A 27125-nucleotide genomic window follows, 5' to 3' on the forward strand; every position below is an offset into this window, starting at 1 on the left:
GCACTGCAGTCATTGGAGTGGGGGTGGCCCCGGGTGTGAGGAAGTAAGGCTTCTATCCCCAAGAGTTATTGAATATTTTATACCCCTAGCTCTTTTCACACTGACGCTGACTTTCTAAAGAGCACTGGAGAACAGGAACGGGTTTTTAGAGGCCATTACCACCCTAATTAACACCTCTCCTCTTCTTTTAAAGGTGGGCCCAGAAGTAGTAATGGAAATGTGAGATCTTGGGAAAAAGCACCTTCCCAGGGTCCCACTTTGCTGCATTAGAAAGGGAAAAATGTAAGAACCAGAAAGACCTGGCAATTAAGATCCATGGACAGTTTCCAGGCTTTAAAAAATAGCAGTAAGATATAATTGCCTTAAATTACTGAACTCAGAATTTGTTCCAGAGCGCAGCCGACATGGCGTTGTTCAAGGCTGGGTCTCTCTGGATCGGTTCAGGGGCATACTCCCCCTTGAGAAGGATTCTTGTGCAGGACCAGGGGCAGGCAGAAGTTGTGCTCAGTGCCCAGCCTCAGTCGTACCACTGGGCCAGGTTTTTGCACAGTTCCCTCAGTCCCAGAGACACACAGGAGGAATTTACACTATGTGTATGAGGCTCCTGGAGACCCAGCCACTCTCCTGTTCTTGGAGAATGTGCTGTGATTGCAACAGTTGACTTGTATTAACACGTTCATCATCGTTACCAGGGTGGTAATAGCGATACCCTGTGGATTCATATAGCACGGTTTATACAAGACTTTCCCCTAGATTATCTCGTAATAATAATGGCTGCCTTTTGTCGGGTGCTTTCAATGAGATGGATGTTTTACATACATTACCTTTAACCACACCCCCCCCCAGGAAATCTGTGCTTCTGTCGTTGGGGAGACAGAGACTCAGAACCACTCAAAGTTCCTTTAAGCCACATAACCAGGAAGCAGCAGAGCTGGAATCAGAATTCAAGCAGCACATTCTCCAGTCATGTGCCATGTATTCAGGAATTTAAAGAAAATGCAAGTTTATATTTGCCTCAACCATCAACATTTACAATATAGCATATCTCTATCACTTCTGAGTTTTACTAAGTTATGAGAAACTTGTGTATCTGTCTGTGGAATCAGTACATAAAAGCTTGGGCTCTACGTTTATTATTCAATGACTCCAGCTCTTCCAGTTCCTAATTCAGTGATTTTAAGAGAGTTATTTAACCTCTCTGACTTCAGTTTCCAGATCTATTAATTGGACAGAATAGCAAAGCCTATTTCATGTAGTTCTTAGGAGGCCTGCGTCACATAATACATGCAAAGCATTTAGGAAAGTGTCAGGCACATGGTAAGGACCCAATAAATGTTAGATGTTTAAAAAACAAATATGGTGATAGGATGGCATTTGCCGTGGCAGATTGGAGATGTACTTGCTTGGACCATGTACCAGGATGTATTTAGTCTAATAAAACAATACGTGCAAAGATTTCTTCTTATTTACTGGAACCTGGATTTCAAGAGAGCCACAGCCCTGCGGATTCTCCCTTTTGATCTGGCCTCTCCCAGAATTGACAACAGTTAAATACCTTGCTCGTTCTGATGAGTTATGGTAACCATGCACATGCAACATGAAAAGTGCTGTTAGGTCTTTTGAGCCATTGAGATCTCAATGGAAATGAGGTGGCCTGCAGCTCTTATGATGGAATACCATCTGGTTGGCGGGATAAACTGCAGTCATGAGCACTCGTGTGCACCTGCCCACAGCAGCCGCACCCTAGAGGAGATGCCCACAGACACATGAGAGAGAAACACAGCCTGCACGTCCATCCCCAAGGCTGCCTTAGTGTCCATGCAGGCATTTTGAATTGTCTGCAAGGCCATCTTGTACTAGCTTGACTACTGCATTTAAGTGAAAGAAGGACCCCATTTCTAGAAAGGATGTAAGAGATATCTAAACTCATTTTCATAGACCTGTTACAGGTAATGATACCTTTTCAGAAACAGTCCTTTATTCCTTAGACTCCACCATCCTATAATCAGTGGTATGGACTCCTCCATAGTTCCGTTTAGAACAACATTAACCTATGCTGGGAGCAGATTTTTTAAATGGATTCGTCCTACCAGTTATGGTAGAAGATTAATCACTGATTAAGACCACTTCATTCCAAATGCCACCCATTTTCTTTGTAAGCCATGATCAGATACACGGTGTGCAAACTGTAGTTCTAGATTTTCTCTCACCTCACAGAGTACACTGCTGATTGCCTGCTGCTGTCACTCTGAGGTGACTCCGGTGGCTGGCTGACCCTATGCAGCAGGATTTCCCTCAGGGCATACTACCAGCCAGGACTTTTCTTCCTACCAGCACTCTGCATAGTACCCTTACTATATGGAAGATTCTGAATAAAATATTTTAGTATAGTGGTAGCTATAATCTGAAACAAAAGATTTGTTTGTAGTATTTCTTCCAGCTCTTGGTTTTGCCTTTCAGTACTATTATGTTTATATTTAAGAAATTAAAGTTTTGAACTAAAAACTAACGATAATAACTATGTCTACTACTGAATTTAAAACCAAACCCAAATATCCATTTTTATTAAAATATATGAACAACCATTTTTTTAAAAAACTGACCAACAACCCAGTTCAAATCCATGTGGACTTCTTAAATTAGAATATCAAACTTGTTCTACAAAGTGAAATTTTGTGTTGAGACCCAAATTTTTAAAAATATCTTCTCAATTCTCTATGCCAGAGAAAATTCCACCTATTATTATTCACCATTTACCAGTCATGAAATGGAAGAACTGAAACGAGGGGATTTTTTTCTGTCTTTCTTCTTTACCTATATTTGCCCCCATTAGGATTTTCTCAAGAGGTATGATAAAGAGTTGAGAGCATTTTTTTTCCTTTAAACTCATTAATATTTTAGGTTAATCCCTGGGACAACAGTGTCAGATACACCCACTAGTTAAAGAGTCAATAAAACTGCATCAACAAGACGGGGGAGGTCAGGTGATTAATTCCCTGCAGCATCTGTGAGTTAACAGTAAACAGATATCAAAGGAAAGGAGTTGGCAGCAACTTTCCCAACCTGGGGCCCAGAAAGTAAATCTTTCCTGTCTGTAATCACAGGAAGTTATTCTAGACGGTGCCAGAGCCCTGGTTTGTGGTTTAGGTAGCCTATGGAATAAATCAGAACATTCTGGAGTATTCTGGTAAATTTCTCCATCAGAATTACAATTCTGTTCAGCATCAGCCATTTTTGGTGAGGTTCCCATTATAATAAAATTGATGAGATATATATTTGACCAAGAAAAAAAAAGTTGTGATTTGGTAAATGTATGTGTGCAGGGAGGGGGCCAGCAGGCTGGAGCTGGACTGGGTTATCTTCTCTTCTGTCATACAAGCTTCACAAATCCTTATGTTGTTTATTTACCTTTATAAATAATCAGCTGTGCAGGGACTGAAAACTTAAAAAGTAAAATGACAGTGTTTCCAAATCAGAAGAAATGAATTTGAATTGCTGACAAAATAGATGTGACTATCTATTTTACATTAAAATATTTAATCATTCAAACATTAAAATGTTTAATGAGAGTAGTGTTTTCAGAGAATGACTAATACAATATTAACTTAGAAAACTGCATAGAGTCAGGGCACTTGGGTGGCTCAGTCAGTTAAGCATCTGACTCTTGATTTCAGCTCAGGTCATGATCTCACAGGTCATGAGATCAAGCCCTAAGTCAGCCTCCGTGCTTAGTGGAGAGTCTGCTTAAGATTCTCTCCCTCCCTCTGCTCCTCCTCCCACCCCATTTCCCCACTCACGTGCTCTCAAAAGAAAGAAAGAGAAAAGGAAATTGCAGAGAGAAATATATGAGTTAAATGCAAAAGATATTCCAAGATGTTAACTCATTCACTTAACAAAGATTTTAGTGCTTATTATGTGCAAGATGCTGTTATAGATGCTGACATACATGGTGAATGGAATACAGAAGTTTCTGGCCTTCATGGAGCTTTCTACCAGTTGTGGGGAGGGGTGCAGCATACTATTTTTTGGTTTTTTTATAACAGCTTTGTTGAGATATAAGTCATATACCATACACATCACCCATTTAAAGTATACAATTCAATGTTGTTATTGTTTTGTTCATCCACAGTTGTGCAGCCCTCACTGCAGTTTCACAACAGTTTTATCACCCCCAAAAGCAACCTCATACCCATTAGCAATCACTTCCCATTTGCCCCTCTCTCTCTGGCCCCTGGTAACCACAAACTTTTCTCTCTACAGATTTATTTCTTCTGGACCTTTCATATAAATGGAGTCACACAATATGTGGTGTGGCCTTTTGTGTCTGACTTTTCTCACCTAGTATAGTGCTTTCAGAATTCATCTATGTTGTAGCTTATGTCAGTACTTCATTCCTTTTTTCTACCAAATTATTGTATTATATTTATTATATTATATTATACTATATCCATTGTATGGATATACCACATTATATTTATCCATTCATCAGTAGATGGTCATCTGGGTTTTCTCTACCTTTTGCTAATATGAATAATACTGCTGTGAACATTCATGTACAAGTTTTCATGTAGACCTATGTTTTTGTTTCCCTTGGGTATGGAATTGCTGGGTCATATGGTAAATCTATGTTTAATCATTTGAGGAATTCCTAGAGTCTCTTCCAAAGTGGCTGCATCATTTTATATTCTCACCAGTGGTATATGAAAGCTCCGATTTCTCCACATCCTTATCGTTACCATCACTTGCTAATCTTTGTCTTTTCGGTTAAAGCCATCCTAGTTGGTATGAAGTAGTGTCTCATTGTGGATTTGATTTGTATTTCCCTGATGGCTAACCATATTGCACATCTTTTCGTGTGCTTATTGGCCATTTGTATATTTTCCTTGAGGGATGTTTATTCAGTACTTGGCCCATTTATTAGTTGAGAGAAACCAGGGAAGGTATGGTCAGGGAGGCCTCTCTGGTAGCCACAACCTGAGTGCTGAGTAGGAGTTGGTCATGTAGAGGAGAGTATTCTGGACTTACAGAGCAACAGGTGAACCTTGAGTGAATTTGACTTGTTTAAGGAGCAGATGGGCCAGTGAGTCCAAAACACAGTGGGTGAGAGGGGACAGTGGTAGGAGAGATGACTTTTGACACTACAATAAGTGTTAGTTTGGTGCAGGTGCTGGTGTGGGAATAAAGGATTGGGATGGACAGGAGTTAAAGTAGGGTACTAGTTGAGAGGTTACTGCATTAAATACAGATATAGGTGATGATGATGCAGTGCTATAATGGGATTTAAGATGTACTTTCAAAGTAGTGCCTTCAGGACTAGCTCTTGTGTTGGATGTGAGGTGTGAGGAAATGAGGTAATAAATACAGAGGACCACTAGATTTTGCCTGGGTAGTTGGTGAGATGATGATCACCAGCTGAGGTGAGAAGCAATTTCAGCTTCAATTTCAGAGAAGAATTCTATTTTGTCAGTGTTAAGTTGTTTCTTGTCAAATTTGGAAAGTTTTCAGCCATTATTTCTTTGAATATTTTTTTTTGCCCCTGTGTCTCCTCTCCTAGTACTCCCATTATACATGTACTGGTATACTTCATGGTATCTCACATTTCTCTAAGGCTCTCTTCATTTTTCTTCATCATTGCTTTCTCTCTGTTCTTTGGATTGAATAATCTCTATTGACATATCTTAAGTGTGCTGATTCTTTTTCTTCTGCCTATTCAAATATAGTGTTGGGAGTCTCTAGTGAACTTACCATTTCATTTATTGTACTTTTCAAAATCAGAATTCATTTTTTAAAATTTTTCTCTTTAAAAAATTGTTTTCTCGGGGCGCCTGGGTGGCACAGCGGTTGAGCATCTGCCTTCGGCTCAGGGCGTGATCCCAGCGTCATGGGATCGAGCCCCACATCAGGCTCCTCTGCTATGAGCCTGCTTTCTTCCTCTCCCACTCCCCCTGCTTGTGTTCCCCCTCTCACTGGCTGTCTCTATCTCTGTCAAATAAATAAATAAAATCTTTAAAAAAAATTGTTTTCTCTTTTATCAATATTCTCTATTTGATGAACATGGTCATCATATTTTACTTCTTTAAACATGATTTCCATTAGGTCTTTGAGCATATTTCTAATGCTGCTTTAAAGGTCATGCCTATTAAATCCAACATCTGGGTCCTATCTCAGTTGTTGCCTTATTTTTTTTTCCTGTATGGGTCATATTTTTCTGTTTCTTTATAGAGTCATAATTTCTTGTTGGAAACTAGACATTTTAGGTAATATATTGTAGCAATTCTGGTTACTGGTTCCCCTTTCCCCAGAGCTTGTTATTATTATTTGTTCATTTATTTCATCCATGACTAGCATATTATTGTAGTGGACTCTATTTCTTTCCACCCTCCCCAGAGTATAGAGCCTCTCATGAAGCCTTCTCAAGATTGCAACCTTGGGCATTTGCACAGTCACCCTGGGATGATCATGGTTTTACCAGGATGTCTCTCTCTCCCTGATCCCTCCGTTAAGCCATCTGCCTCTTTGGTATCACATCTAGCTGTGAGCCCCTATTTAGTTACTGATTGCTGTATTTGTTTTCAAGAATGCTCTAGGGCAAAAATTGCTCTGCAGTCTGATCCAAATAAATTTGGACCCCTTTGCAGGGGAATTTTTTGAGGCCAGTCTTCAAGGTTTGTTCTGACCCCAAGAGGGCTCTCTTTTGGGCTATCTCTTTTCATGGTTCTTGCTGATAAAGAAACTGGCCTGCAGTTTAGCTTGCTACTATAATGAAACTACTAGCCTTCCCTTACTTGCTTACCACTAAAAGCTTGTTTGTTTTTGAAGCATCCTTCGGCTTGACTTCCTCAAACTCTGTTCCAAATAAAGTCAATTCCTCTGGGGACAGCTTTGGAGTTCTTTGTTCCTATTGCCTGCCTTTTCCCTGCACAAAATCTCTGAGCCACAACTCTGGAGCTGGGGGAGGGGACAGTGGCCAGTTTCTCGAAGAGTGACACCCCTGTTTTATGAGCAGGATAGCCTCTGGCCTTCTTAGCTTACCTCTTTCAGCATGGAATCTCTGGCCTGCGAACAAACTGGGGCAAGGGCAATCAGGGCACCACTGTTCTCAGTATGCCACACCTAACAGGGAACATCTGCTCTCATATGGGAACTGGGTGAAGGAAGGGAGCCTCCAATTTCTCAGCTGTACTTGCCTGGAATTTAGCCCCTGCAACACATGGTTGGGCAGGATGAGAAATGGTGTCTTGCACCTCCTGGGGATGTATCATAGCCCCTACCTGGGAATTGGCAAGAACAGGAGCCCTGTATTCGTGGCTACACCAGTCTAGAGTGGAGTTTCCATCATACTGAGCTGGAAAGGGATGGAGAGGATTGTGGTTGACATGCCACACACTTTTCACGGTTCTCATTGAGTACGTTAGTGGATTTTCTTGATTAAATATTTCTTCATTTGCTGTATGCCCTAAAGACAATTTTAGACAATCATTTAAAGAAAATAATTTCTACCAATTATGCTTGTTTGCTGGGACGTGGGTCTGTGGAGCTCCTCACATTGCCATTCCAGAAGTGTATAATGCCATTTTTACTCAAAAGAACAACTACTAACAAACTCTGGTTAAACTCCAGCATTTAGCAAGCATTTTCTCAGAAAATGAAGTCTGTCACTTCGGGGGAAACAACTGACAGTATTTGTTGCCATAAAGTTGAGTTTTCAAGCAAAAATTAGAATTTTAGGGATTTGTAGTCAACACAGAGAGTTTGACAATGTTCCAGTATGTAAAGACTTTTCTGGTGAGATCAGTGGTGATATTAATGAATGTGATTTTTATATTACATAATGAAATGCATCAACATTTTGGGCATATCTTTACAACTCAGTAGACTCGTATTTTTGAGATGACAAAACACATGAGATAAAATTTTGTGTGGTAAAAGTGCAAGATAAATCAATGGATTTTCATTCTCATGTAATAATTTTCATGTAATCAATGGATTTTCATGGAAAGCTTACTGAAAAAGTTTCCATTTCATGTTACAATTATCCTTAAGAAACTTCCACTTGTTGAATTTTTGTGTAGCATCAAAGAAGAATATTCACAATCATCTGAAGAGAATAATATATTTCTCCAGTTCCCAGTTACATATCTGTGTGAGGCTGAATTTTCTTTGTATATTTCAACCAAAACAATATATCCCAGCAGATTGAATGCAGAAAGAAATATGAGAATCCAGTTGTCTTTTAATACATCCAACATTAAAGAATTTGCAAAAACGTAAAACAATTACACTCTTGTTCCAAAATTTTCTTGCTTAGGAAAAATATATCTTTAAAGTAAAACATTTGCTAATATGAATGGTTTTATTATGATTTTAAAATGAATGTATTAATATTTTAAATGTCTCACTTTTGATTTCTAAATTGGTTTCTAAATTTGATTTCTAAATTTAGAAATTCTAAGTTTCTAAATCTAATACAGTAAATATTGATAAATAGTCCCCACATAAGCAAAAGATCTTCAGGGTCCTCATTTTTTTTTTAATGTAAAGGGTTCTGAGAATAAAAAAGTTTGAAAACCACTCATCTAAGGAAGACCCATATATAATGTCCATTAGATAAGCATTTTCATGTGTGTGTATGTGTATCTACATATGCACACATATACATGTATATATATGAAAGCCTACACTGAACAAAGATGTATTCTTTAAAAAGACACATGGGGACAATTACACTTATAGATCATCACAAAATTTCTTAACCAATTTAAAATACATTATATACTCAGACCACATCTCTAACCACAGTCACATTAAATTAGAAATGAATAATAAGCCATCCCATCACCATTACCACCACTACCATTGTTTGTTTAGAAACTGTGGCATATACATACTCTTAAATAATTCATGGCTTTAAAATAATTTGATGATGTTCAAATTGAAAATACTTAAAACTGTTCTGGTTATCTATTGACTTAAATCAAACTACATTGAAACCTACTGGCCTGAAAACATATATTTGCTGACAGGTCTGTAGTTTGGCTTGGACTCAGTAAAGCCAGCCTTGCAGAAGCTGCATTGCCTTTTATTACCCAGCTTCAGAAGTCACACAGTTTCACTTCTCTCTGCTCCAGGTGAAGTCACCAGGCTGACGGAAATAGGAAATTAGACTCCATCTTTTGAAAGGAGGATTGTCAGAGAAGCCCTGGTCATGTTTTAAAACCGCTACAGAATTGAAGTAATAAAATTAAATAGTTTAACCTAGGCAGTGCATTAGTACTTTAGAGAGAAATTTTTAGCATTAAAAACAAATTTTAAAAACAAACATTGAAAATAAATATGTTGATTATTCAACTAAAGAAGCTTGTAAAAGAATAACAGATTAAACCCAAGGAAAGCAGAAGGAAGAAAATGCTAGATTTAAGAGTAGAAATTAATGAAATAGGAAATAATACAATAAAGGAGAAGATCAGCAAAACCAAAAGACAATCTTATAAAATAGTCCAACTGGCTAAGGAGAAACAGAACAAATAATTATGAGCCAACAATAGGAGCAACAGCCAATATTTAGTGAGCACTAAATGTATTAGTTGTTGTCACTTTTATTGCCAAGGACTCATCTAGGTATATTACATCCATTAACCAGTTTAATTTTCCCAGCAATTAGGTGAGATCGGCACATTAGATAACCCTAATTTACAGATGATGAAACCAAAGCATTGTAGTGGTTAAATAATTTGCCCATGGGACACATAGCTGCAAGGTCCCTATTACTTTTCATCTTTGCTGCATCTGTGTTGATGCCCGCCTTTTCATTCCTAAGGGTGTTTTGTGTCCTCTCTCTTCTTGAGCAACCTTTCCAGAGGTTCACCTACTCTCTTGGTCATTAAGAGCCATCTCTTGGCTTTGTTGGTTTTTTGTGTGTGCATTTGTTTCTCTTTCATTCATCATTGTTACTGTAGTTAGTTCTAGTTCCCTTAGATTTATTCTGCTTTTCTTTTTCTAATTTGTTAATTTGCATGATAAGCTCATTACTTTTTAGCCTTTCTTCCTTTGATATAAACATTTAGGACTATAAACATCCCTCCTAGGGCCACTTGCCCTGCGTTCCACAAGTTTTGATATATCGTGTTTTCTTTATTATCACTCAGACCTAACTTTTAAAAACAACTTTATCATCCCACCTTTGAATCTTAAGTTATTTATAAGTGTGGTTTCAGATTTCCAAACCTATGGATTGTTTTGTTGTGATTGGCTTCTAATTGAATGGTGCAATGGTCAGGGAATATGATCTTTATAGATTCTTGTTCTTAATAAGGTTTTTTGAGACTTGCTTTATGCCCTAATATATTATCTCTTTTTATAAATGTTCCATGTGTGCATTAGAAGAATATGCATCCTTCAGTTGGGTGTAAAGCTCTCTCTATCCGTTGCACTGAGGTTGTTAATATTTTGTTGAAGTATTCTATATCTATTTAAATTTTGTATCTGCCTGATTATCAGCTAGGTAGTAAATTTGTGCATTTGTCCCTATAGTTCCATCAATTTTTGCTCCCTATAGTTTGACCCTATTTTACTAGATGCATTGGAGTTTAGAATTAATTGTTATAGCATACTGGTGATTTGAAACTTTTAATATTATGCAGTAACTTTTTCTATCCCTAGTTATGGTTTTTATCTTAAGGTCTATTTTTAGATTAATATAGTTTTGTCCAATTTCTTTGAGTATTTCTTTCATGGTTGGTCTTTTCCCCTGTTTTTACTTTCAACCTTTCTATATATCCTTTTTTTTTTTTAAGATTTTTTATTAATTTATTTGACAGAGACAGCCAGCGAGAGAGGGAACACAAGCAGGGGGAGTGGGAGAGGAAGAAGCAGGCTCCCAGCGGAGGAGCCTGATGTGGGGCTCGATCCCAGGGCCCTGGGTTCATGCCCTGAGCTGAAGGCAGACGCTCAAGGACTGTGCCACCCAGGCGCCCCAACCTTTCTATATATCCTTTTGCTTTAGAAGTGGCTCTTAAAAAGAGCATGGAGCTGGATTTTGTTTTGTGTTCTCTTCTTTGTGTAACCTTCTCAGTTACACTTTTAACTGTTGTTTTCTCAATTGTTCTCTTTTATTGTAAAATATCTTTCATACAGAAGGGTATGTAAACATATTTACATGATTTTAAGAATAATTATAATGCAGACAGATGGGTGACTGTGATACAGTTTAGGATACAACATTGCCAGTCCCTGGCGGCACTGGTGCTACCCTCCCCTTCAACATTCTACTCAGACTTCCTCACAATGTAACCACTCCTCATTCTTTAGATGATCATTCTCTTCCTTTAGAACTTTAAAATTTTTATTTTCTAATAAAAGCACTTAAGACTTTGTCCTTGCAGTAGCCCTTTAATTAAAAAGTAGAAATTTCAATATGTAGCCCTTTTTATTCTTTTTAGTTCTAAATAGGTTCTATGTTCCTTTAAACATATTCTGTGTTCCATTTGTTCTCTCTCATGTCATTAGAAGTATGTTTTAAATGTTCAAAAGTTATGAGGTTTTTAAAAAAAAATTTTCTATTTTAATTGTATCATAGGTCAGAAAATACCGTCTCTGTGACATCAGTTCTTAGCTATTGATTGAGACTATTTGTAGCCTAATAGTGTGGTCAGTTTTTGTACTTTTTCACGTTTGGAAAAAAATGTGTCTTTTAGTTTTAGAGTACAGGATTCTATATATAGCCATTATGTTAATCTTACTAGTTGTGTTACATTCCTATCTCTATGACCTTACTGATGTTTTGGGCTGTTTGATAGACCAAGCAATGAGAGATGTGACACATCTCTCACTATGATTATCGATTTTAGTGTTTCCTTATAAGTTGTTCATTTCCACTTTGTATATTTTAGGGTTGTAGCATTTATGTGTATCCAACATCAGAATTGTTAGTTTTCTGGCCAACTTCCTAGAAAATTCTCTTATCACTGTGTTTCAGTCCTCATCATCATTTCAAAATAATGTTTTTGCCTTAAGATCTGTTAGATCTGTCTTACCTCTTTCTCTTGCTTGTTGTATTAGGATTCTCTAGAGAAACAGAACCAATAGAGTGTGCGTGTGTGTGTGTGTGTGTGTGTGTGTGTGTGTAGAGGGAGAGTTATGCCAGATTTCCATATATATGTATATGGAGAGAGAGATTTATTTTGAGGAATTGGCTCACATAACTGTGAAAGCTTGGTGAGCCCCAAATCTGCAGAGTAGGCTGGCAGGCTGGAGACCCAGTGCAGAATTGCAGTTCAAATCCAAATCCAAAGGCTATCTGCTGACAGAATTCCCTTCTTCTTGCATCAGGGAAGGGAAGGGTGTCAGCCTTTCTCTATTGAGGCCTTCAACTGATTGGATGAGGCCCACCCACATTATGGAGGTAACCTACTTTATTCAAAGTCTACTGATTTAAAGGTTAATCTCATCCAAAAAATGCTTTCCCAGAAACATCTGGATTAGTGTTTGGCAAAATATTTGGATACTGTGGCCTAGCCAAGTTGAAACATAAAATTAACCGTCACACTTGTTATTTCATTTTCTATCTTTTTACTCTCAGCCATTCTCTGCTTTTTATGCTTTAGGTAAGTTTCATGTAAATAGCATCAAGTTAGATTTTGTTGTTGTTGTTATCTGATCTGACAGTCTCTGTCTTTTAACTGGTCCATTTATTCCATTTGCATTTATTGTGATCCTATATGGAGTTAGTTTTTTCTATTATTTTGCATATTTCTGATTTGTTCCCCTTCTGTTTTTCCTGGCTTCTAATAATAAATTGATTGTAATGTAAATAAATATATACCATTTTTCCTATTCTACTGGTTTGAAAGGTATATGTTCTTTCTCTTTTATTTAGCAATTATCTTTGAAAAGTTAACAGGTATCATTGATTTAAGAAAGTCTGAAAGCAGTGCTACTGTGAAGCACAGATTGGTGCCAGTCCAAGAATTTTTTTTTTTGGTACTAGTTCACAATGATATTAGTATGTAGATTGAGTTTCCACCGCATGTAAGGACAGAAAGTGAGACCTTGGATAAGTATGAGAAAGGAACTGGAAATTCAAGTTTTGGTGTACCAAAATGAGTTTGCTCTGAGGCAGCCACACCAGCAAACAGCCCCGGGTTTTAATTTCTTCCTTGTGTTTTCTTGCTGGGGATTTCCCTTATTTCCTGCTGGCTCAGCTATATATTTAAGGAAATGTGGGTTGTATTTTATCAGCACATCTAGTCTTTTATAATGTGAGAATTTCTAGCCTATCCAGGCCTTAATGTTATATTGTCGGAAATGGAAGTCTCTCACAATGCATCTTTATCATCAGAAACAACATTGATTTATTTTCATTTAAAAGAAAAAAAAAAGCACTCACCTTTACAAAAGGGCTGGAGTTTCCTTTCCCAGGGTATAATTCCTCCCCCTCCAGGCCTGACCATCATTTTGGTGGCCCAGTGTGTGCACCCGTCTCCATAAAAAGGGAATGTTTCCTATCTTGTAACTCTTGGCAGGAAACAACGACTGTCTCTAACGATAATACTTTGTACTTGCTATTCCAAGCTCCCTTGTGGCTGAGCCACAGGCAGGTTATTTCCGCTCTTGGTGTCAGCTCCCCCCCAGGAGCTAGTAACCTAAGCAAGGGATGGTGAGTTTGCTCTCTGGAGAAGTGATAGCATCTCACTTTGCCAGATTGACTTCCTGGCACTTGAGAGCAGAAGCAGGACAGCTACCAGTCATGATTGTATTACAGTGGCCTTCCCAGTCAGAAGCAGCCCTATTGCCAGCTGGAGCACCTTGTATCAGAGGCAGTGATTGGTGTGGACTTTGTCCCTGGAAGCTTAGCCTCAAATTTTTCAGCTCCCCCCAAAATTGTGGGCCCCCAATGTCTTTCTCTGCTTAGATCAGCCAGGGTTGACCTCTGCAGCTTTCTACTAAAAACTAAGAACCCAAGCGTTACATTTATCTATGTTAAGTTTCCGATTCTATGGAGCCAATAGCTCTGTGTTCTCTTGAAGAAGGAAATGCCTCGAAGATTGCTCACCATCTTACATGTGATACTGAGTACCCTCTCTCCTGCAACTTTCCAAACCTTCTCATGTATCCCTTCCTTTTGTATCCATATACAAGTGGTAACAATCATTCGGCATGACTATAGGCACTCTAATCCTTTCTCAGGAGATCTTCGAACACCTCTTGGTTGTCCCCCCTCACTGCATGCTCTACCGTGTGTCTCCCAGATTTAATCCTGGGCACTTCTACTGGCTGGGTTTTTAAAGATCACACTGCCTGGCCCAGAGAACCCCTTATCTCAGAGAACACCACTAGACATGTATGTAGACTCATTTCCATTTGTTGAATAATCAGAAGTCAGTTGTCTGTATTTCACTGTGTGAAGAAGTAAATTCAGGAGAAGTCAATCAAGCTGAGACCTCACTCACCTCCCTGGCTCTGCAGAGACATTTGCATTGTTACTCTGAATGTGCTCAGGTAGAAGTGTGCTAGCATGTTTCCGCAGTCACAGGATCTCCATTTTAATGAATACCACTTCTCTCCTTTTCTTTGGGAAGTGGAATTAACATTCCAGCATGAACTACAAATGCTTAATTGTTAATAGCCTCCCTAGAGTTACTTCTTACTATGACACCTTCAATGATTTAATCTTGATTGAACCAGAGTAAAATATCCGTGTAGGCTCCTGAACTGGAAACTCTAAATGATCCTCAAGAAGAAAATCTTTTCTCCCAAACCCTCGGAAGAAGACAATGCCAAGTAATTATTACCAGAGGCAGTGCTATAGTTTTTTTTAAAAATAAGACTGTCTAAATAAGAATTATAACATTTGTTCATTTGTATTTGAAGGTTTGACGTTTTATGATTTTGAAAATGATATTGATTTCATTCTGACAGAAGTGCACAATTCTGTCTTCCAGTTTTTTGCTGCAGACTGTTGTAATTTATTTCATTTTAAGAACTATTTCACTTAGGGGTGCCTGGGTGGCACAGCGGTTAATGTCTGCCTTCAGCTCAGGGCGTGATCCCAGCGTTGTGGGATCGAGCCCCACATCAGGCTCCTCCGCTATGAGCCTGCTTCTTCCTCTCCCACTCCCCCTGCTTGTGTTCCCTCTCTTGCTGGCTGTCTCTATCTCTGTCAAATAAATAAATAAAATCTTTAAAAAAACAAAAGAACTATTTCACTTATTCTTTAATATCATGAAACTCTCTTATGTTTACGTCGAATGAGTCAGAAATAATTTTTTTCGATTTTTAAATATGTAATCAAACTTGTTTATCTAAATTTGACAGATATGGAGCCAAAGATACCTGCTCTGCTAGCCTAGATCACTGGAAATGTTTGCAATTGCCATACTCACCCCACAGACATCCATCCTGAATTTCTTATTTGGAATCAGAGCTTTTTATCATTTCCCTTCACTTTAAAATGATCTGTTCGCTTTATTTTTTATTAATTTATTTTCTTCTTAAATTGCCAGGATTTTTTTTCTTTTTTTTATATAACAATTTTTATTATGTTAGTCACCATACAGTATATCCTTAGTTTTTGATGTAGTGTTCCATGATCCATTATTTGCATATAACACCCAGTGCACCATGTAATATGTGCCCTCCTTAATACCCATCACTGGCCTATCCCAACCCTCCAACCCCCTCCCTCTGAAGCCCTCAGTTTGTTTCCCAGAGTCCACAGTCTCTCATGGTTCATTCCCCCTTCTGTTTACCCCCCCCTTCATTCTTCCCTTCCTTCTCCTCCCGATCTTCTATTTCTTATGTTCCATAAATGGGTGAAACCATATGATAATTGTCTTTCTCTGCTTGCTTTATTTCACTTAGCATAATCTCCTCCAGTCCCGTCCATGTGGCTGCAAATGTTGTGTAATCTTTCTTTCTGATGGTTGAGTAATATTCCATTGTATATATGGACCACATCTTCTTAATCCAGTCATCTGTTGAAGGGCATCTCGGCTCCTTCCACAATTTAGCTGTTGTGGACAATGCTTCTATGAATATTGGAGTGCTTATGGCCCTTCTCTTCACTACATCTGTATCTTTGGGGTAAATACCCAGTAGTACAATTGCTGGATCATAGGGTAACTCAATTTTTAACTTTTTAAGGGACCTCCACACTGTTTTCCAAAGTGGCTGTACCAACTTGCATTCCCACCAACAGTGTAAGAGGGATCCTCTTTCTCCACATCCTCTCCAACATTTGTTGTTTCCTGCCTTGTCAATTTTTGCCATTCTAACTGGTGTAAGGTGGTATCTCAGTGTGGTTTTGATTTGAATTTCCCTGATGGCTAATGATTTTGAACATTTTTTCATGTGTCTGTTAGCCATTTGTATGTCTTCATTGGAAAAGTGTCTGTTCATATCTTCTGCCCATTTTATGATTTGATTATTTGTTTCCCATGTATTGAGTTTGAGAAGTTCTTTGTAGGTCTTGGATACCAGTCTTTTATCTGTAGCATCATTTGCAAATATATTCTCCCATTCCGTGGGCTGTCTCTTAGTTTTTTTGACTGTTTCCTTGGCTGTGCAGAAGCTCTTTATCCTGATAAAGTCCCATAAGTTCATTTTATCTTTTATTTCTCTTGCCTTTGGAGATGTGTCGTGAAAAAGGTTGCTCTGGCCGATGTCATAGAAGTTGTTGCCTATGTTCTCCTCTAGAATTTTGATGGATTCCTGTCTCACATTGAGGTCTTTCATCCATTTGGAGTTTATTTTTGTGTATGGTGTGAGAGAATGGTAAAGTTTCATTCTTTAGCATATAGCTGTCCAATTTTCCCAGCACCATTTATTGAAGAGACTGTCTTTTTTCCACTGGATGTTTTTCCCTGCTTTATCAAAGATTAGTTGCCCAAAGAGCCGAGGGTCCATTTCTGGGTTCTCTATTCTGTTCCATTGGTCGATGTGTCTGTTTTTGTGCCAGTACCATGCTGTCTTTGTGATCACAGCTTTGTAGTACAGCTCGANCAGTTGCCCAAACAGCCGAGGGTCCATTTCTGGGTTCTCTATTCTGTTCCATTGGTCTATATGTCTGTTTTTGTGCCAGTACCTTGCTGTCTTTGCAATCACAGCTTTGTAGTATAGCTTGAAATCCGGTGACGTGATGACCACGTGATGACCCCAGCTTTGTTTTTCCCTTTCAACAATTCCTTGGCAATTCAGGGCCTTTTCTGGTTCCACACAAATTTAAGGGCTGTTTGTTCCAGTTCTTTGAAAAATGTCCTCGGTATTTTGATCGGGATAGCATTGAAAGTGTAGATTGCTCTGGGGAGCATAGACATTTTAACTACATTTATTCTTCCGATCCATGAGCATGGAATATTTTTCCATCTTTTTGTGTCTTCTTCAATGTCTTTAAAGAGTGATNNNAGTGATCTATAGTTTCTAGAATATAGGTCCTTTACATCTCTGGTTAAGTTAATTCCGAGATAACTATGATTTTTGGTGCTATTGTAAATGGAATGGATTCCCTAATTTTCTCTTTCTTCAGTCTCGTTATTCGTGTATAGAAATGCAACTGATTTCTGGGCATTGATTTTGTATCCTGCCACCTTACTGAATTGTTCTATAACTTCTAATAGTTTGGGAGTGGATTCCTTTGGGTTTTCCATATAGAGTATCATGTCATCTGCAAAGAGAGACAGTTTGACTTCTTCTTTGCCGATTTGGATGCCTTTTATCCCTTTTTGTTGTCTAATAGCTGTTGCAAGGACTTCTAGTACTATGTTGAATAATATGATGAGAGTGGACATCCTTGTCGTGTTCCTGATCTTAAGGGAAAGGCTTCCAGCTTTTCCCCATTGAGAATAATGCTTGCAGTAGGCTTTTCATAGATGGCTTTTATGAGATTGAGAAATGTACCCTCTATTCCTACACTCTAGGGTTTTAATCAGGAAAGGATGCTGTATTTTGTCAAATGCTTTTTCTGCATCAATTGAGAGGATCATAGGGTTCTTGACTCTTTTCTTGTTGATATGATCTATCACACTGATTGGTTTGTGAATGTTGAACCACCCTTGCATCCCAGGGATGAATCCCACTTCGTCTTGATGGATAATCCTTTTAATGTACTGTTGGATCCTATTAGCTAGGATCTTGTTGAGAATTTTGGTGTCCATATTCATCAGGGATATCAGTCTGTAATTCTCCTTTTTGATGGGGTCTTTGCCTGGTTTGGGGATCAAGGTAATATTGGCCTCATAGAATGAATTTGGTAGTTTTCCTTCTGTTTCTATTTTTTTAAACCGCTTCAGGAGAATAGGTATTATTTCTTCTTTGAATGGTAGAATTCCCTGGGGAATCCATCAGGCCCTGGACTCTTGTTTTTGGGGAGTTTTTTGATCACTGCTTCAATCTCTTCATAATTAATCGATCTGTTTAAATAATCAATTTCTTCCTCTTTCGGTCTTGGTAGTTTATAGGTTTCCAGGAAGGCATTCATTTCTTCCTTGTTTTTTTTTGGCATAAAGCTGTTGATAAAAGTTTAAATCAGGACCGTTTTGCAACTTGCAATCTGAACTTCTTGGAAAGTATTTTGAAGTAAATAAACAGGGCTGCAACTGGGCAATATTCTAAATATTTCAAGTACTTTGAAAATAGTTAAAAGAAATGGCTTCTTACAGCATGCTGAGCTTTCACAAAACTACCTCTTTTGATCACAGACTTGAGTATCCAGAGAATAACCTTTCATGGCTTTATTCCCATCAGCCTTCCATCCTTTTGTATTCTTCCTTCAAATGGCCACCAGATGTGTAAGAGCCAAGATGGCGTTAGCGTCCGTGGTCATCCACATCCTATCTCCTTCTGGACCCCAGACATAGGAAAAGCTTTCTTTGCTGACTTGCTTAAACAATTTCAGTAAGTCTTGATGCGGATCTTATTTTGTTTCCACTGAATAATGAGGTGAATAAAATGTCATTTATTTCTGAGAGAAAAGTTAAACACATTTAAAACTGAGAGTTGGAACTTTTGACTATGTCTGTGTTAAGTCTCCACTAGCCAGACATTCTTTACGGTGCTTATATGTATAAGAGTAGCTTCCTGTGAGGTATGAAATGCCCCCTTTCTTCACCCAAGCACTTCAAATGATTCTAATTTTCCCATGTTCTTGCTCTGACTCTGACATCCTCAGCATGACCATTCATCACCAGTTAGGACTGGGCTTCAGTGACAATCTTAAACAGAAACTACTAAATTTATTAATATCATAAAAATATTTTATTCATCAAGAGGCCAGGATGGCTTTAAAATCTTAAAGTGAGTTTTACTGTACATGGTCAACATCAAATACCTCTTAGAAATAGAGTTCCTTTTCCCAAGAGGTGTTCCATTCGTCACGGATTCAAACTCATTTTTCACAGACAAGTATTTTGATACTTTACAAGTATTTGGATTGTGAAATATTTTAATGATGACATATCTGGCAGTGTACATTCAATGCCAACCAAATTCTTTTGTGTTTATATTCTTTCATATTTTTTCCTTTGTATTGATACTTAAAGATGCTTTTCTCAAATGTATTCCTTTGCAATACTGTAAACATAGCCTATTTCTGTAGAAAATCATGATCGACCAACCATTCCACCCAGTGCTTAAGCCGTTATCTAATGGAAAGTTAAATAAATGAAGATTGGTTGAAATCTTTTTCAGCTGGTTGTATATACCGTTAAATAAGTTAGTGTTCACGTGTTATAGCCATTCCTGGCATGTAACTTAGAGCTAATTAGAAGTTATCTTGAGGCCTGGGAAGACTCAGTCCATTGTATTCAACATTGTTACATTGAAATGCACATTTCCTCTCATCTTAAAAGATTGAATACCATTTCATTTAAACATCAAATAAAATGCCAGCTGGTTAAAAGAGAAAAAAATGAGTTAGTATAATATTCTTCGCATCAGTGGCACCATCCCTGCAGGGTACTGATTTCTCCCCATCTCACTCAGCCCTCAGTTTTGACTAATGAAGGCGGCAGGCAGTGTGGATGATCCCCGGGAAATAAATGATTCAGAAATTACACCTTTTCATTTTGGAGTGAAATACAACAGCATCCTGTGACACTTTCTGTTCCATCCATGTGGCTGCACAGTCTTGGACAAGTCCCTGAGCTTGAGGGATTCTGTCACACCAAACCCCCTTTCATGACCCTGCTTCTCAATCTGGATTCAGCTACCTCCTTATCATGACTTCAGGTCCCAACAATTTGAGATCAGAAAGAAGCCCAAAAAAACCTGTGAAATGATCGACCTTTAATTATATTGGGCCCAGAAAGTGTTCAGTCTGTATGGTGGAATCTGACTCTTCCTTGGGACTGATGTTTGTTTAAAGTGTCCCGGTGCTTCTAGCTTATATATAGTGTAACTGAGGCAGAAATGCCAGCTCTGGCGAAACACTGGTTTGCGGCAATATTAATAACATCTTGTCTTATTTTTTAAGGCTCCATATTAATATGGCCTTTTTGGAGTTGGGGGTTTCATAATTGTGCTCTTTCTTACCTCTGATCTCAGGATCTAAAGTTAAGAGGAGGAAAAAAAGTCAATTCAACAAATACTTACTATGTACCAGACTTTGTTCCAAGATCTGGGAAATGTCAGTGAAGGAAAACAGACATAAATCCCTCTTGTGGACTTTACGTTCATCAGGGGTTGGGGGGGAGGTAGACAGTAAAGGAATTATATGGTATATCAGAAAGTAACAAGTGCTAGAGGGAAATTAAAGGAATGGGCAGTTGAGGTATGAAGGGTTCTGGCTTCAATTGCGAGGTGACATTTGTGTAAAGACTTTAAGGAGGTGGGGGAGTGAGGCCTGTAGGTGTTTTAGGACAAGAACATTGCAGGCAGGGGAAACAGCAGGTGCAAAGGCCCTGAGATAAGAACGTGCCTAACCTAGTCTAATGACAGCCAGGCGTGGCAGGTTCAAGGAACAGCAGCAAAGCCAGTGTGGAGAAAGTGGAGAGAGAGGGGAGGAAAACAGTGGAAGGTTGAGGGCAGGTCACTTACTGCAGTACTAAGGGGAGAGATAACTGTGGCTTGGCCCAGGGTAGTGGCAGTGTGCGTGGTGAGAAGGGGCCACATTTTAGATCTGCTGTGGAGACAGACCTGACATATTTCCTGACGGATTAGATATGGAGCACGAGAGAGAAAAGGGAATCAAGAATGACTGCAGGAGGGGCACCTGGGTGGCTCAGTTGGTTATATGTCTGCCTTCGGCTCAGGTCATGATCTCAGGATCCTGGGACCCAGCTCTGCATCGGGCTTTCTGCTCAGTAGGGAGTCTGCTTCTCCCTATCTCTCTGACCCTTCCCCTGCTCATGCTCTTATATGCTCTGTCTTTCTCAAATGAATAAAAAAGAAACCTTAAAAACATTTATTAAAAGGAATGACTGCAGGTTGAGTCAATTTTGAGGACAAGATTGGTGTTCATTTTTTCAATTTAGGACATGTTAAATTTGACCTGCCTACTAGATATACAAGTAGATGTCCCGCTGGTGTAATCTGACTTTTCCTTCTAGTCTTGGGACTGACCTAGTCTTGGCTAGGCTTGCACAAGGGCTCAGAAGCTTCTGGAATTTCCTTGCTGTTGCATGGATACAATATGCTGAACATTAGGCCCAGTTTCTAGAGCATTAGCTATAACCCCACCCCTTCATTTGCTATGCAAACCTACCAGAATGCAAGAAAGGGGGCATAACGTTTCGAGTTAGAACTTGTTTCCTGGGAGGAGAAAATTAACTCTCTTTTATAAACGTCAGGGCATTAACTGCTGTTGGCCACACATCACTTGTATTGTGCCTGGGAAGGTTCTCCCAGCTGGAACCTACATGGTGCTTCTCACGGCCACCTGGGTGGGCTGTGGAAGTGTACAGAAGGCTCACCAGGCTAATGTGGGGCTGTGTGTGTACGTCGTTAGGCCTCGGTTAAGATAAAGCTTCTCCCAGGCCTGCTCGTATTATTTGGGAAGTGTTCTGCAACTGCAGAATAATTTTAATTCAGAAATCAGTGAAAACTGTGAAATCCCATAGGGTTTACTTAGTTGACAGTTTATTGTTATCCCCTCAATATGGTTGTGTTAAATAATGCCCATTATAGATGCACATTTAGAGGAAAGTTACGCATAGTCAAACACCATATCTGTAATAATGAAGGTTCCTCCTCTGAAAACTGTTTTGGAAAAGCAGATAATACCCACCAGTTTTCACAATTTAGAGCTGCTGTAAATGTTCCAGAAATAAATATCTGAGTCACATTTACCTCTTCCTGAGTTCTCTACATCTTAAAAATTTTATGCCAACCTCATTTATCCAGTGGTATATAAATCAGACAGCTCTATGGTTGTCCCAGGCTTTCATCCAGTCAAAGAAATGTAACCAAAGCTCTCATTTTTCAATTTTTCATCTACTAAGTTTGTACCCCCCCCAAAATAAATCCAGTACTGGCAAGTGTGTGATGAAACCGGTGGCCGTCCCCTGATGGTGTCAGTGAACGCTCAGCCACTATGGAAAGTATCTGCTGGCGTGTTTCCAGAGCCATATTATTGTTAATGACTGTTGTTCAGTAATTCTCTGCCTAAGAATTTATCCAAAAGAAATCATCAGAAACGTGGGAAATGTTATATGTATAACATTGTTTATAGTTCAGAAATTGCAGTCAATCTAAAAATCCACCAACATAGGCATCATCAGGGAAATTATATTTTACTCCTTCAGTGGAATATTTTATGGTCATTTTACAAATTAGCAATGTGGAAAAATATATGGGATATTATGGTTGGAAGTAAAGCAACATAAAAATAATATGTTTAATGGGGTTACAAAGTACTCCTCTTGAGCAAAGGATCACAGAACATAAGACTCACCCCATCCAAATTTCTAGGAGACCTCCAGTTATATCAACTAAATATTGCTACATTAACCAATCACTGCAAAACTTATGGACTCAAAACAAGAGCCACTTTAATGGCTCATGATTCTGTAGGTCAGCCATTTAGGCTGGAAACTGCTGGCTGTTCTTTTCTTTTTATTTATTTTTTCTTTTTATTTTTTTATTATGTTAGTCACCATACAGTACATCATTAGTTTTTGATGTAGTGTTCCATGATTCATTATTTGCGTGTAACACCCAGTGCTCCATGCAATACATACCCTCCTTAATACCCATCAGTGAGCTACCCCATCCCCCAACATCCTCCCCTCTGAAACGCTCAGATTGTTTCCTGGAGTCCGTATTCTCTCATGGTTCGTCTCCCTCTCTGATTTCCCCCACTTCAGTTTTCCCTTCCTTCCCCTAATGTCCTCCGTGCTATCCTTATGTTCCACATGTAAGTGAAACCATATTGTAATTGTCTTACTCTGCTTGACTTATTTCACTTAGCATAATCCCCTCCAGTTCCATCCATGTAGATGCAAATGGTGGGTATTCACCCTTTCTGATGGCTGAGTAATATTCCTTGTATATATGGACCACATCTTCTTTATCCATTTGACTGTTGAAGAGTATCATGGCTACTTCCACAGTGTGGCTATTGTAGACAATGCTGCTATGAACACTGGGGTGCACATGCCCCTTCTTTTCACTATATCTGTATCTTTGGGGTCAATACCTAGTAGTGCAATTGCCAGGTCATAGGGTAGCTCTATTTTTAACATCTTGAGAAACCTCCATACTGTTTTCCAGAGTGGCTGTACCAACTTGCATTCCCACCAACAGTGTAAGAGGGTTCCCCTTTCTCCACATCCTTGCCAACATTGTTGTTTCCTGTTTTGTTAATTTTTGCCATTCTAACTGGTGTAAGGCGGTATCTCGTTGTGGTTTTGATTTTGTATTTCCCTGATGGCTAGTGATGTTGAGCATTTTTTCATGTGTCTGTTAGCCATTTGTATGTCTTTTTTGGAGAAGTGTCTCTTCATGTCTTCTGCCCATTTTTTGACTTGGTTATTAGTTTTTTTGAGTATTGAGTTTGAGCAGTTCTTTATAGATTTTGGATATCAGCCCTTTATCTGCAATGTCATTTGCAAATATCTTCTCCCATTCCATGGGTTGCCTCTTAGTTTTGTTGACTGTTTCCTTTGCTGTACAGAAGCTTCTTGATGGAGTCCCAAAAGTTCATTTTCACTTTAGTTTCACTTGTCTTTGGAGATGTGTCTTGAAAGAAGTTACTGTGGCCAATGTCAAAGAGGTTGCTGCCTATGTTCTCCTCTATGATTTTGATGGATTCCTGTCTCACATTGAGATCTTTCATCCATTTTGAGTTTATCTTTGTGTATGGTTTAGGGGAATAGTCCAGTTTCCNACAGAAGCTTCTTGATGGAGTCCCAAAAGTTCATTTTCACTTTAGTTTCACTTGTCTTTGGAGATGTGTCTTGAAAGAGGTTACTGTGGCCAATGTCAAAGAGGTTGCTGCCTATGTTCTCCTCTATGATTTTGATGGATTCTTGTCTCACATTGAGATCTTTCATCCATTTTGAGTTTATCTTTGTGTATGGTTTAGGGGAATAGTCCAGTTTCATTCTTCTATATGTAGCTGTCCAGTTTTCCCAGCACCACTTATTGAAGAGCTGTCTTTTTTCCATTGGATATTTTTTCCTACTTTGTCAAAGATTAGTTGATCATAGAGTTGAGGGTCCATTTCTGGAGTCTGTATTCAGTTCCACTGGTCTATGTGTCTGTTTTTGTGCCAGTACCATGCTGTCTTGGTGATCACAGCTTTGTAGTATAGCTTGAAGTCATGTAACATGATGCCTCAGCTTTGTTTCCTTGGTGATTCGCGGTCTTCTTTGGTTCCATACAAATTTTAGGATTGTTTGTTCCATCTCTTTGAAAAATGCCAGTGGTATTTTGATCGGGATGGCATTGAAAGTGTAGATTGCTCTGGGTAGCATAGACATTTTAACAATATTTATTCTTCCAATCCATGAGCATGGAATGTTTTCCATCTTTTTGTGTCTTCTTCAATTTCTTTCATAAGTGTTCTGTAGTGTCTAGGGTATAGATCCTTTATCTCTTTGGTTAGGTTTATTACTAGGTATCTTATGGTTTTTGGTGCTATCGTGAATGGAATTGACCCTAATTTCTCTTTCTACAGTTACATTGTTAGTGTATAGAAAAGCAACTGATTTCTGTGCATTGATTTTGTATCCTACCACATTACTGAATCGCTGTATGAGTTCTAGTAATTTGAGGGTGAAGTCATTTGGGTTTTCCGCATAACATATCACATCATCTGCAAAGAGAGAGAGTTTGACTTCTTCTTTGCCAATTTGAATGCCTTTTATTTCATTTTGTTGTCTAATTGCTTATGCCTAGACTTCTAGTACTTCTAGTAGAACAATAGTGGCAAGAGTGGGCATCCTTATCACATTCCTGATCTTAAGGGGAAAAGTTGATAAGGGAAAAGCAGCTTTTTCCCGTTAAGAATGATATTCACTGTGGGCTTTTCATAGACGGTTTTTACAAAATTGAGGAATGTTCCCTCTATCCCTACATTCTGAAGAGTTTTAATCAGGAAAGGATGCTGTATTTTGTCAGATGCTTTTTCTCCATCAATTGAGAGGATCATGTGGTTCTTGTCTTTTCTTTTATTAATGTGTTCTATCACACTGATTGATTTGTGAATGTTGAACCACCCTTGCATCACAGGAATAAATCCCACCTGGTCGTGATGGATAATCCTTTTAATTACTATTGGATCCTTTGGGCTAGGGTCTTGTTGAGAATTTTGGCATCCATAATCAAGGATATTGGTCTGTAATTATCCTTTTTGATGGGGTCTTTGCCTGGTTCTGGTATCAAGGTAATGCTGGCCTCATCGAATGAGTTTGAAAGTTTTCCCTCTGTTTCTATTTTTTGAAACAGCTTCAGAAGAATAGGTATGATTTCTTCTTTAAATGTTTGGTAAAGTTCCCCTGGGAATCCATCAGGCCCTGAGCTCTTGTTTTTTGGGAGGTTTCTGATTACTGCTTCAATTTCATTACTGGTTATTGGTCTATTCAGATTGTCAGTGTCTTCCTGTTTCAGTCTTGGTAGTTTATAATTTTCCAAGAAGGTATCCATTTTTTCCAGGCTGCTTAATTTATTGACATATAGCTGCTGATAATAATTTCCAGTAATTGTTTCTATTTCCTTGGTGTTAGTCGTGACCTCTCCCCTTTCATTCATAATTTTATTAATTTGGGTACTTTCTCTTTTCTTTTGGGCAAGTCTGGCCAGACGTTTATTGATCTTATTAATTCTCTCAAAGAACCAGCTATTAGTTTTGTTGATCTGCTCTACAGTTTTTCTGGATTCTGTTTCATTGATCTCTGCTCTAATCTTTATTATTTCTCTTCTCCTGCTTGGTTTAGGTTTTATTTCCTGTTCTTTCTCCAGTTCCTTTAGATGTAATGTTAGCTTGTGCATTCAGGATTTTTCTACTTTTTTGAGTGAGGCTTGGATGGCTATGTATTTCCCCCTTAGGATCGCCTTTGCAGTGTCCCATAGGTTTTGGACCAATGTGTTTTTGTTCTCATTGGTTTCCATGAATTACGTTCTTTTTTAATTTCCTGGTTGACCCAAACATTCTTTAGCAGGATGGTCTTTAGCTTCCAAGTGTTTGAATTCCTTCTAAATTTTTTCTTGTGATTGAGTTCCAGTTTCAAAGCATTGTGGTCTGAAAATATGCAGGGAATAATCTCAATCTTTTGGTATTGGTTGAGACCTGCTTTGTGACCCAGTTTGTGGTCTCTTCTGGGGAATGTTCCATGTGCATTCTAGAAGAATGAGTATTCTGTTGTTTTAGGGTGGAATGTTCTGTATATATCTGTGAAGTCTATCTGGTCCAGTGTGTCATTCAAAGTGTTTGTTTCTTTGTTGATTTTCTGCTTAGATGATCTGTCTATTTCTGAGAGTGGATTGTTGAGGTCTCCTACTATTAAAGTATTATGATATGTATTAAAGTTTTATGATAAGTAATAAGATTCTTTGTTTTGGTTGACAGTTGGCTTATGTAGTTGGCTGCTCCCATGTTGGGGCCATAGATATTTAGAATTGTTAGATCTTCTTGTTGGATAGACCCTTTAAGAATGGTATAGTGTCCCTCTGTATCTCTTACTACAGTCTAGCTT

At 38.6% G+C, this 27125-nt stretch overlaps 1 protein-coding gene across 6 annotated transcripts in view; it reads left to right on the top strand.

Moving 5' to 3' along the window:
- ULK4 (unc-51 like kinase 4) overlaps positions 1-27125 on the top strand; it is a 589354-nt gene that overhangs the window by 518349 nt on the left and 43880 nt on the right. The window lies entirely within an intron of this gene.

This window comes from Ailuropoda melanoleuca, chromosome 6 (genome assembly GCF_002007445.2).
Source record: "Ailuropoda melanoleuca isolate Jingjing chromosome 6, ASM200744v2, whole genome shotgun sequence".
In the NCBI taxonomy this organism is placed as follows: domain Eukaryota; kingdom Metazoa; phylum Chordata; class Mammalia; order Carnivora; family Ursidae; genus Ailuropoda; species Ailuropoda melanoleuca.